The sequence below is a fragment of the Bemisia tabaci genome, chromosome 3 (genome assembly GCF_918797505.1).
Source record: "Bemisia tabaci chromosome 3, PGI_BMITA_v3".
NCBI classification, from domain to species: Eukaryota; Metazoa; Arthropoda; class Insecta; order Hemiptera; family Aleyrodidae; genus Bemisia; species Bemisia tabaci.
Window position 1 is genome coordinate 18,890,045 of NC_092795.1, and position 12,349 is coordinate 18,902,393.

The following is a 12,349-nucleotide window of genomic DNA, read 5'->3' on the forward strand; positions in this document are numbered from 1 at the left end:
AGCTCGAAAGAAGTTGTGTGATCGTTTCATTTCATTAGATCCACCTCCAATATTATCAGCGAGAGATCGCGGCACACCTGCTCCCATGAAACGAGTCTCCTGTAAGGCAGCTCAGAAAGTCCCATGTGTGCGAGAAAAATGTTTGCGATTCATCAGTCTGATTATCCAGTGTTCGATCCCCAGGCTATTAAGGATGATTCAAGATCAACTGTAGAGACTTCAAGAGTCGATTTCTTTGATCATCATAGGACCTTTACTTGATATAACAATTATTCTATAACCCCGTAACGCCCGAGCCTTAGTTTGAGAAAACCAATTTTTGTTTAAAATGTTTCTTTATTTCATTTCGGCAACGCTTAAGGATCCAATCACAAAAATTCCGGTGCTCAACGGTAAGTTTAAAGGCTTTGCACATCAAAAATCTAATTTAAAAAATATAGTTTAGAAAATTCTTATTCATTGGGGAATTTTTTAAAGGTAATTTTCACATGTTATACCAGCATAGAGTTAGAGGACGGTGATGGCATTGGAAGATGTGAGGATCGTTAGGTATCTCGGTGTTTGGTATCGGCTCAGGATGGAAGGATGGATCAGGCAATAATCAAATATAGAATCATCCAGTGGGCTTATTATTAAAATCTATAGACAAAGCGATAGACATAAAAGACAAAGGGGAAAAGAATTATTCCTATCGATTGAAACGGGTGGTTTAGTTACAGACAAAGGGGGAAAATGGATGAGCTATGGAGCTCCTCTTGAGCTGCCATTTACCAATTACTTCCTTTCTGCATTGCATCCACAAGCTCCGACTAAATATAAGATATCACCATTTTACCTACGTGTGTTATGTTTTTCTATTGCATCGTCTATCAACTTCAATGATCAGCCCTCAGCAATAAGGCAACGGGAACATTCCATAAAGGAATGGCGACGGTAGGGTCTCGACGAATATGTACATTCTAAGGTGTCAGTTACATTACGATCCGTGGAAAGACGGGCACGATCATATTCGGGTGTCGCAAAGCGTCATGTCGAACTGCGCTGTGGGAGTGATGTAATACGTATGCGTGTAATTTCTAAAGGTTCAATAATCCTTGAACCTTTCCTTCTCGGAAGTCGGAAGAAGACGAGATTGCCTCTTTTCGGAGTAAAAAAATAAATTGAACGCCAAAAATATCACCAGAGGCTGCTCAATTAATGCACACTTTGCCATAATTAAAAAAGGTTAGTTTTCTAAAATAGTATGGCTTCTTTGAAAAACATTGGTGTGATCCTAGGATTTTTTATTTTGATCCGAAGGATTGACTCCTAATATTTTCGAACTAAATTCTAAATCATTCAATCATTGTACATGATCTTAAATTTTTTTTTTTTTTAAAAAAAATGCAAATAGTCACCCAACCTTGCAAGATTAAACGGAAAAAAATGAGAAATAGGTGTAGTATTTGTCGGAGAAAAGGGTAAATTAGGCAACGTCCAGGCTTGCGAGGGATCAAATTCAAAGCTCAATTTCATTTTGATGGATGAGGCTCCGGAGTGATGAGCAAACTCCGACCCACGGTTTGGCGAAGGGATGGGACATTGCGTTTTCAATCAAACGGCAGTTTAAGCATGTAAATAGGCCCCGATCAGGGGGTGAAGATTTCAATTAATTGCGATTCATGAGTGCTCCCCTCCCTCATATTTGAAAAATTTCCCAACTCCAATTCAAACGCAAGTCCCTGGTGCCCATATTTGATGGTAAATTGAGCGAAACACCTCGATTTCGGTGTTTCCAAACTTCTTCCTTATTTTTTCGAAAAAAAAGACCCACCTACACGGAGAAAAAAATCTCGTGCGTGGGACCCGAAGTTTAGGTCTTATGGATCTCTGAAGTTTTCAGATTGAGAATCTGTGCACTTTAGGTCTAGCTGTCGAGGTTCGGATCACACATCTAAAACTTCAGTTCTTACATCTAAAGTACTTCAGATGTAAGAACCGAAGTTTTTCGAATGTGAGAACCGAAGTTTTTCGAATGTGAGAACCGAAGTTTTTCGGATGTGAAAACTGAAGTACTTCAGATGTAAGAACTGAAGTTTCAGATGTGTGATCCAAACCTCAGCAGCTGGACCTTAAGTGTTCAGGTGCTCAATCTGAAAACTTCAGAGATCCATATGACCTAAACTTCGGGTCCCACGCACGAAGTTTTTTTCTCCGTGTATATTTTTTAAAGAATATAATATTAGGGTGTACAAAAATCATAAACTTTATCGATGGTTAAGGGATGGGTTCTTCGTCAAAAAAGTCAAATATCGATATTGAAACTGTTAATTATTGGCGTGGCGTGCTTTGCGACATATCGATTGATCTGCCACTCAAACCCATGGCATAGGATCGATTAACAGGGTATTCACAACGAACACCTTAATAATCGATTCTTTAGCATAGCTTCAAATGGGGAAATATCTATAATCGATCACTACGCCTCGTCTCTGCTGTGAAATCACGTACTTCGGTTCGCGGCGTTGCAGACTTTTTGTCTCGCCTGACCTCCTGCACAAGATAATGGATCAGCATTGTTGCACAAAATTTAGTTCGATTTTTCTTCTCCCTTTCGAAAATATTATTTTAAAATCTAGCAAGAAAACGGTTAGAAATATTTATATTTTTATTATTTTATATTATATTTTCTCGAAAAAAGAGTGATCGTGGAGATTTTGAAAATGTCTCAATCAGAGCAGTATCTTATTAATACATCATATGTTTCTGTTACATATATGTCAACCATTTTTAATCCTTCTTCATTCAGAAAAATCTATCAATAGGAATTTATTGCACATCTAGCCCATAAACAGAGAGAAGATAGCTCCGTTGGAGCTTTCTGAAACCCAGGTAAAGTTTTGATATTTTATATTAATACATATGGAAAGAAGGGGTTGTTTTCACTTAACTTATTACTGGATAAGAAAGTGATAGGACAATCATACCTACGCCATGCTGACAAAAAATGGGGGAAAATGTTGAGCGGACACTCAGAATGTAATTAAAATTAAAGTCTCTGAAAAAGTCAAATAAACTTATCCCAAAATAATATTTTTCTAAAATAATTATATGCGTATATTATCAAAATAAATTTTGCAAAGTTCTAACACTCATAGGGTTTGGGTAAAATAAAATACTATTCTATTCTATTCTATTCTATTCTCATAGGGTTTTCGCTAAATAGTTCTCCTGCAGCCTGCACTATGATATTTTTTTGCCTGTAGCATCACATTGGTAATGTGGCATCATGTTACCCTTGACAACATTTGAGGGAATATTGTTTTCTTTCAGAAATATTTAGCTAATCAGAAATGGACCATCCAAAATTTTAGATATGCCTGAGCTGATGATGATATTTAACTCAGATGGACGTGTAATTTTTTTGTCAAAAATCTAAAATTAAGAAAAATATAGAGTTGTAACAAAGGGGCTTGAACTTTATTTCACAGATTTACATCACTGTTAATTTACTTTTGTACATCCAACGCTAGGAGATGTTATTTGATTAAGCAGTGTAACCTCTATCAGCTGAGGAAGAGCATCTGCATTGAATCCCCCATACCATTATGCACTAATATTTTACTACATATTTGCACCAAATAGCAAAAAGTCCATTTCGATATGATAGGTAATAAAAAATAAAGCCCCATATTACGTCAGAGAAGATATTTCATAAGCATAGGTAAGTGATCGTCATCGTATAAGTGAATGAATGGAACCATATTTCAATATTCATAAAATCATCATTTAATTTCGATACTTACGTCAAAATAGGTGAGAGTAAAAAATGACCACTTCTGTTAAAATCCCACTCTTTTGACAAGGACGGACGTAAGCACTAAATCGAATTTTGAAGGGATGAATCGCTTAATCCAACCAGCGTGTCGTCTAAAAACTTAAATTTTGAAAAAAACATAACTAACAATACGAAGGAGATTCTATGCGACGAGAGCACGGACCACGCGTACACATCCCGAAACTCGGAGAGAGCCGAATTAGTGCAAGGAACCAGAGGGGGATGGAAAACGCGAACTGATAAGAAACAGCGTTGTGAATAAGGGATCGTTAGAGGGGTCCAGCATGACCGGAGCGGACAGGACCAGCCGACGCACAAACGAGGACTGCCCCAGAAGGGGCGTTCCGCAGGGATGTTATTTTCGTAGTTCCTCTTTCATCCGTCGCCGCGTTGGGAAACTGGAGGCTCAACCGACGCTGCCGATATCCGGGGTGAAATCACCCCTTATTTTTCCGTCTCCCGAGACATATCGACGGTGAAACTACCAAACCACGTATCTCGGTTTGCGACGTCGCAGACTTCCTGTCATACTTTATTTTTTAAATGAAAAACTACTCAACGTCCAGTCTTGAAAATTTCTGTGATTTTTCCTCTTCGTGCGGAGAAAATTCTGTGAAAATTTCAAGGAATGATATTGATATGGTCTACCTCAAAAAAATAAAATGCGAGCGTAGATTTTTAAACACCGCAAACGAGATACGTGGTTTGATAGTTTCACCGCCGATATTCTGCGTCGTTACGCATGTTCGGCTCAACTTGATCCCGAACTTTACTATGGTAAAATAAACTTTTCGCATTGACAGCAATTCTCATTTTTACACTTGTGTCGTAATTTTGAGAAAGAAAGTTGGGAAATTGCCCCTGTTTATATTAAAATTTACATTTTTTTGCGTAATTTTTAGCGTAATTTTGGAAAGTGTGCTCTCCGTCAAAATAATCTTGCCTCTTCCGTAAAACTTTGCCCCCCCTCCCTTCCTCTATCTTTCAAGCTTTGGATGAAATTTCATTCCTACTTTGCGCTTAATGATATGTGGGGAAAGTTATCATTAGCAATTTCCCAGTGTTTTAAGACAATTTAGATCGGTTTGTAAGGCAAATTTCTAAACATGTTATTTTTTAGTCGCATCTTCAGTTGAGTATGTGTTGATGACTTTTAAAATGTTTTCCTTGCTTATGACAGGAGCAATAATGAGTTAATTTTAGATATTCTGCAGTTACCTTAAAAAAATCAACCAATTTTTCTCCAGGGAATTGGTAAGTATTTTTCAAAACTTTAATTCCTCTGAGCAACCTTTTCTTGAAAGCAAGGCCTTGTCGACGTGGGGGAGAAGAAGGGTCGTGATTGATATATTTCGACGGTGAAACTACCAGACCACGTATCTCGGTTTGCGACGTCTCAGACCTCCATTTATACTCTATTTTTTAAATGGGAAACCCCCCAACATCAATTTTTGAAAATTTCCGTGACTTTCCTTCTCAATGCAAAGAAAATGCTGTGAAAACTTCAGGGATCGATATTGATTTGTTCTCCTTCAGAAAAATAGAATTAGAGCAAAAACTTGTAAACAAAGCAAACGAGATATGTGGTCCGGCAATTTCTGTAAATGTGTTCCGTAGCTTTACCTGAAAAATTTTGGTAATTCTGTGCAAACGCGGCAACGCCAAAGTTCAACCGCCGCAGCTCAGCTGTTCCTTTGGAAGTTGAATGTATCTTGAGGTCGCTTTATCATTCCGCTCCGAAAAAAATATCCTGGGATTTATTGATTCCTTGAGCAGCTTTTAGAGGGTATTAAGGTGATCGTGCAAATGCCCTCTTTCACGTCGAAAAGTATTCACGTCAATAAGTATTCACGTCTGAGTCCTAAAGTGACACTTGCCGCATAAGTACACTCAAGCTCAAAGTTTTGATTCGCATAGAGAAAAAAAGTAATGAAAAAGTACTTTCACTCCTTCATGGGTAGGATTCTTGCGGAATTGTGTTGGTGTCGCAATTGAATCGGATTCTGTAAGACGGGGTGTAGGTAAGTCTAAAAAATCATGAGCCCTGGCTTTCGTTGATCGTGAGGGACGATAAGGGCTCATTAGTTTTCTGACTTAACGCCCGTCTAACAGGAACAGATGCAATTGTTAGTTTCGATCGTCAGTGCTTTGTTTTTTATCAGTTATGACCATCTCATTGCGCTAAATCTATGTAATTTCTCTCTGTTTTTTCATCAATAAAAGCAATGAATATTTTCAAAAATTTTCAAATGGACAGAAAAATAGTAAAAATTATGTACGAAAGTAATGTAGGAGCGGAGCTATGAAAAGCCCAACTCAATATACATACTTTCCGACATTAATTTATCGTGATGAACAAATAGAAATTTCCTATTTAAATAATGTTAGTGTGGAAAAACTACCTATCCGTTCTCAATGTTTGAGATCTTGCATTATTTTCATTTTTACCACCTTAAAATTATTCCGAATCCGTCCAATTTTGATTGAAGAAGAATGTTGCACGATGCCGAATAGCCATCTAACAGTCTACTTTGATTTTGATTGGATTGGATTTCTATGGAATTTCACTCGTGCATGGAGGCCTGCTCACAGCCCTGCACTGCAAATAAGACGAAAGAAACAAACATAATATGAAAATAGAGCAAGAGAAAGGATGCTTGCTGATAACGGCGCAGAGATACAACTATTCGTACTTGATGGATGTCCGTGTTGCAGCTGCAAAATTGAAGGCGCGGCAGCGCGAGGCGTGAACTTGCAATGCCTGCTCCATAGAACTAATGAGGTATTGCGCCTGTTCAGAAGAAAAGTTTAAAACAGAGGCCAGATTAAGTCTCTCCTTTCTTTGGAACAAGGTGGAGAAATGGTGATGGGTCCACACCATTTCGCGGGGAAAAAAAAGCCAAGAAATTCCAAAAATTAAAATTAGAGTCAAAATTAAATTGAACTAAGTTAATTTGAACTCTCATGCGTACCGGTACCTAGTTGTGTTGACTTTCATTAGAATTTGGATATGTTTCTCACGTATTCCTTGAAGAGCCACTACAAATAATACAAACGGAACCAACGCAACGTGGAAATAGAGCAACGGAGAAGACGTGCGCTGATGACGGCGCAGAGATACAACTATTCGTACTTAATGGATGTCCGTGTTGCAGCTGCAAAATTGAAGGCGCTATGGCGCGAGGCGTCAACTCGCAATGCTCTGCTCTATGCTGCCAATGAGGCGTCGCTCAGATTCGAGAGAAAAGTCTCTTTTATTTTGACTTTCAATTTCATGTTTGTTTTCAATTTGATGTTTCATTTTTTTTACGATGTAGTGTGTAGAACTATACCTAAACCTCGACATGCACCGGCGCTATACAACCAGCGGGCACGTGTTTTTAGCAACCTTCGAGTCAATTTAACCCGGTTTGGGCATCTAGGCTATATAAAAAACAAATCAAATAGTTTTGCTTGTAATTTTACGCACATATCCTTCACTTACTGGAACAAATTTCCACAGAAAATCTCAAGGATTAGTACAAGGAGGGGAAACCCATATTTGGAGATATTGAAATGTTGCGATAAAAATACGTATTGCTCGATCTTCGGAATCGAAATCATCAGTAATTTGCCAAGTTTTGAAAATGAAAGGTTTCAGCGGTGAAATAACGGGAAAAGAGTTTCGAAACACGATCTAAAGAGGGAAAACTCGACCATCTTGGCTCTGAACATCTCAATTATATTCTCTGTCGCCCTTATCAAAGATTGAATCCGGCCAGAAAATGAATCGAGCCGAGGGAGAAAGATAGTTCGGATTGCGACTCGATCCCGTCGTATTAAAAGTCTGAGGCACACAAGAAATGCCACAGCTGATTTATAGCTCTTGAAACTTTAGTCCTGCTGTCCTGAGGAAAAACCCCGTATGAACATTCGAATGTTGCCAAGTCTCACCCGATAAAATGTGCATCTTTTGGGATAAGTATGAGTATTTTCCCCTGACATTTTCACATACTTATGATCAAATTGTGAATAAAATTCTCTGTAAAATTATAAGAATAATATCCACAACTTTCCCGAAAAATATTTTTTTAAAATAGGACATTAGACAGCGTCTGAAAACTCATACGGGGTCCTTCCCTAACACGATGGAGTCGCTTCAGAGCTGGAAATGACACCCACCAGTACCACGACAGTCCAATCTAGTCGGCTCGATTTCAATTGAACTGCTCCGAACTAAAACCTAACGATACCACATCAAGATGAGACTCGACTAACGAGATCTCTTACGGACCTCAAGAGTCATCTATACGGATACATATCATACTTCACTAGCGATTGATTCAATTGTGTTGCCTCCCACTAATAAGGGCCACATTTCACGATCAGCGTTGCCAATTTTGCTAGGAATATTCGAGCTTTGACACGAAACTTCCGATGTGTGAAGAGTGGAAATTCAAAGCCTGGTAAGTGCCATCAGGTGTTGTTAGATTGTGCAACTTTTGCTCTCGTTCACCAGGAATCCGAGGACCTAAAAGATAAATTTTCTTCCGTCGAAAGTAAGCCCCAAAATTTGGAGAAAATTTCTCAATGAACAGTTCACGGAGCGAATACGTTTAGGTCCTTTCATAGGGAGATCATCACGCACAATCCTAGCAACACCTGATAGCACTTACCATGTTTTGAATTTCCACTCTTCAAATTGGGGTTAATTTTGCCAACACTGTTTATGATCGCCGTAAAGGAACATTAGGTTCAGTTTTGATTGGATACATTTGTCCCACCGCCAATTCATTTCAACAAACGTTTTATTTATTTCAGACTGGGATTTCAACAGCCTGCTTTGGTCAGACGTCATTGAAACGTTTATTTCAGAAAGGTGCCAAGTTAAAATTTTTTTGAAATTGAGTTTTTTATGGGGAAGTAATCCCTAGGAGTACACCGAAGAGGATATTTCGAAATTATTGCAACTTGAGATAGAAAGTGCCTCAGATGACGATGGCCATCAGCCGTTAAATTACGAAAAAATGCTTACTTATCATCAACATCATCAATACATTATGCTTCATTTTTCATTTTGAGGCAAAATTTTAGCGACTTAATGAAAAACAAAAAATTAAATGAGTTGAACGTTTTCGTTAACTTCTTTTTAAAGAAATGACTAATCATATCTTTATCCAAGCTTATATGTTTGGTTTGTTGTTTTATTCAGGTTTTTTCCTCTCTAAGGATTGAAGATTCTCAACGCAAAAGCTTCATTTTTCCACTTTTAGACCCAATTCCAGCGCTTCAATTTCGTTTATTTAAAAAATGCGTCATTTCTGAAAATTTAAAATCCAATTTCTATATTGAAAAATAAAGCGGGCATCCTTTTGCGTCAACAAGGTCTCTTAGTGATAGAACTGCAACACCAAGAATCTTTTCATTGTGTTAGTTTTTCCACCTTCTGTGTAGTTTTTCTTGTCCCCTGAAAAAGTTTGTTGTTAGGAGTTGGCACCTTTTTGAAATAAACGCTTCATTTAAGGGTTTGTGCGATAAATCAGTAGCCTTCTGTAACTTATCGCAGAGAGAGCGATCGTGCTGGAAGATTCCCAATTTTGTCAGGCGTTTAACCCCAAACTAGCGTAATAATTCTAACAGCTTCTCGGAGTATCGACAAGATTACGGTAATGGGCCAATAGATAAGGTATGAATTAAAGCACCACATTACATCTTTCGTACTCAAAATTTTACTCTATGGAAACGAATCCTGCAACCATGAATTTGGATTTCAGCTATCTTAAAAAGATTTTTACGTATCGATGGCCAAAGTGTGAAACCACGTTTCTCCGTTTGCAACTTTGCAGACTTAACATAATACTTTATATTACCTTCGGAAAAGTAGTCAACGCGAAGTCTTGAAAACTTCCGTGATTCTTTCACTCGGCTGGCAGAATTTTCGGTACAAATGTATAAAAGTAAAAAAGTTTGTCTGTCTCTCTTCGAAAAAATCAAATAGGAGCGGAAATTTTGAAACACTGTAGTAGAAGGACGAGGTCTCGCACTTTGGCTATCCATTACATACTTACCTAACGGGACACAAATCTTTCAAATTGCGTCATTCGTATTTTTATCATTTAACTAGTGCTAATTTTGAACTGCGCAATCTCTATCCAAAATTGTGTTGATTTTTGCGTGCATATAGAGAAAAATATTGAGATTTTCAGTGAAAAACCCCTGACAGATTTCAAGTAAAAACAAGCAGGAAGCTCCAACGCATTCGCGTCGGAGAGCGGCTCTGGCGACAGTAGTTGTAGTCAAGAATGAGGGCCTAGACACATTTTGTCACTGATGTACAATCCGACAACTGTCGATTCATGTTTTGTAACTTAGCAGATTTACGTAGCCGGTGTATAAATGTGTATTGGCCCTTGATATGCAGAATGCATGGCACTATCACTTGTTGTATACTTTTAATTTTGAAGGCTCTTTGGAGGTCCGCATCCTAAAAAATTTCTCCCACAGTATTTTTTTTAACTTGTCGTTGTGATTGGGCGCCAATTTCTTTCAATTGAGTGATCATCTTCTTTTTTTGTCAAATAACTAGTTTGTGCAACAATAAGACTGAAACTGACTGTAACTGAAATTTTGTCTTTTTAGATATTTGGTTATTTTGTATTTATTAGATTGTATATTTTCACAGCCCTGTGATAAGAAACTTTGGAATGCATGGTTGATAAGTCGTTTAGCGAGGCTGCAAAAAATTTGCATTTTTATATCTGAAATTGTAGGTAATGGTTTTGAATATCGAATTGCGATATATTACACGGTTAAGATAGGGCTATATGTCTTGTCGTAAGCGGCGACATAGAGTCGATGTCATTTCAATAATCGCCCCGATGGCCACGGTAGTTGTGTGCCGTCTGCCCACGTAGCAAATGGGAGGCGAAAATGGAAGTCATCAGTGCATCGGTGAGTGTTGAACGTGAAAATTGCGCGGGCCGCGCAAATTTCGCGATCATCGATGTGTCGGGGCTGAGCATCCATCATTTTCTATCTTGTTTTGAAGCTATGTGAGTTGTGATAAAGTACATAATTTTTTTGTATTATATTACTGTATAAATAGTGTAAAATTTGTACAGAACTTTGTACAAAATAGTTTCTTGTAAAAAGTGTGGACTACTGCCACGTCGTTTCCATACAAACTCCCAATACGCCGCAAGTACCACAAATGCCCATGTTAACCAAATCACCTCATCATCCATTTTTTAAGGACACAATTTTTAATTCAAATCAACTTACTTTATCAAAACTCCAATCGTTTATCAAATAACATATATCGAGTCATTTTAACAAAATCAAAGACGGCATAATATCATTTATCACACAGCCAAAAACCTAACCTAGAAACCACGATGTTTACAAACTCAAATTGGAGAACACTCATTGGTCCAATAATAAAAATTGATTTGCCGCCTTTTTTCTTTGCAAGCAAAACGTGTGAACATGTCTGAAAATGGGATCGGGCGTCAACACTCAACGATGCACTGATGACTTCCATTTTCGCCTCCCATTTGCTACGTGGGCAGACGGCATTAGACGTTTACGGTTTCCTTGGTAACCTTTGTTTGCTATCAGCTGATATCGAGTAATATGACTAGGAAGCTCCAACCCAGTGGTTGGAGCTTCCTTAACCGCGAAAACTTTAAAATTCAAATTTTCAAATTTTGAACGTAAAGTACATTTTTTCCATCACGAGATTAAAGCACAGACAAGTTTTGAATTATTGACTGTATCACCATGATTCCAAAAATACACTACACAACATAGCATTGGCTAACAATAAAACAATATGCAATAAAATAAAGTCATGACAAGGAACATAGCCGAAAATGGCGCCGATTCCCATTAACCAACGCGCGGTCTCTCCAATGTAACATGGTCCAATGATACTCCCCAGCTGGGACCGTCCGGAATAGCAGCTCTAGTGCAAGCACCAGAGCCGCTAATAATGAGAATTTTGCGACTTTGGAAGCTAGTCGCGTTCTTTCGTTTTCGAAATGCGAAATTAGGTCTAATTTCGCAAAGTTCAACCCTGGTAAAAATTGGCAGTAGAATCTGTGTTCCAAAATACCATAGACCTAAAGCCGGCTGTAAGATTTCCAATAGCTTCTGTAGCCGGCTGTACAATTTCTTATAGCCTTTTATAGCCGATGGCGACTAAGCAACAGCCAGACGATAAAGTTTATCCTAAACGTTACTAAATACGGATACCAGGACTTGGTTAGTTTTTGGACTACCGCTCTCTTTTTGTGCCGTTGTATCTTGATTTATTTTGCGAGGAAAGCTCCGTACTTTTGAAGGATGCCTGTCATTCTAAATATGTTGGAGCGCCTTCAATTTCTTATGCTACTGTGCAATACCTCTGGTGTGAAATAGTTGCTTCAGACGCCGTGGCACGCTGCGGCGCGGCGGGCGGGCAGAGAGCGCGAAACGCGCATTGGCGCCTACAAACCTAACAGGGATACTTCACGCATTGCGCAATGCGTGAAGTATCCCTGTTAGGTTTGTAGG

General features: G+C 38.4%; 1 protein-coding gene across 2 annotated transcripts in view; it reads right to left on the reverse strand.

Moving 5' to 3' along the window:
- LOC109044203 (uncharacterized) overlaps positions 1–4,153 on the reverse strand; it is a 148,938-nt gene extending 144,785 nt beyond the window's left edge. Inside the window, exon 1 of one of the 2 annotated variants that reach the window (XM_072297959.1) lies at positions 3,786–4,153. The gene's annotated coding sequence lies outside the window, so the exon portion shown is untranslated. The remainder of the gene's footprint in view (positions 1–3,785) is intronic. The other variant, XM_072297960.1, reaches the window with a different exon arrangement.
- Positions 4,154–12,349: the final 8,196 nt, after the last annotated feature.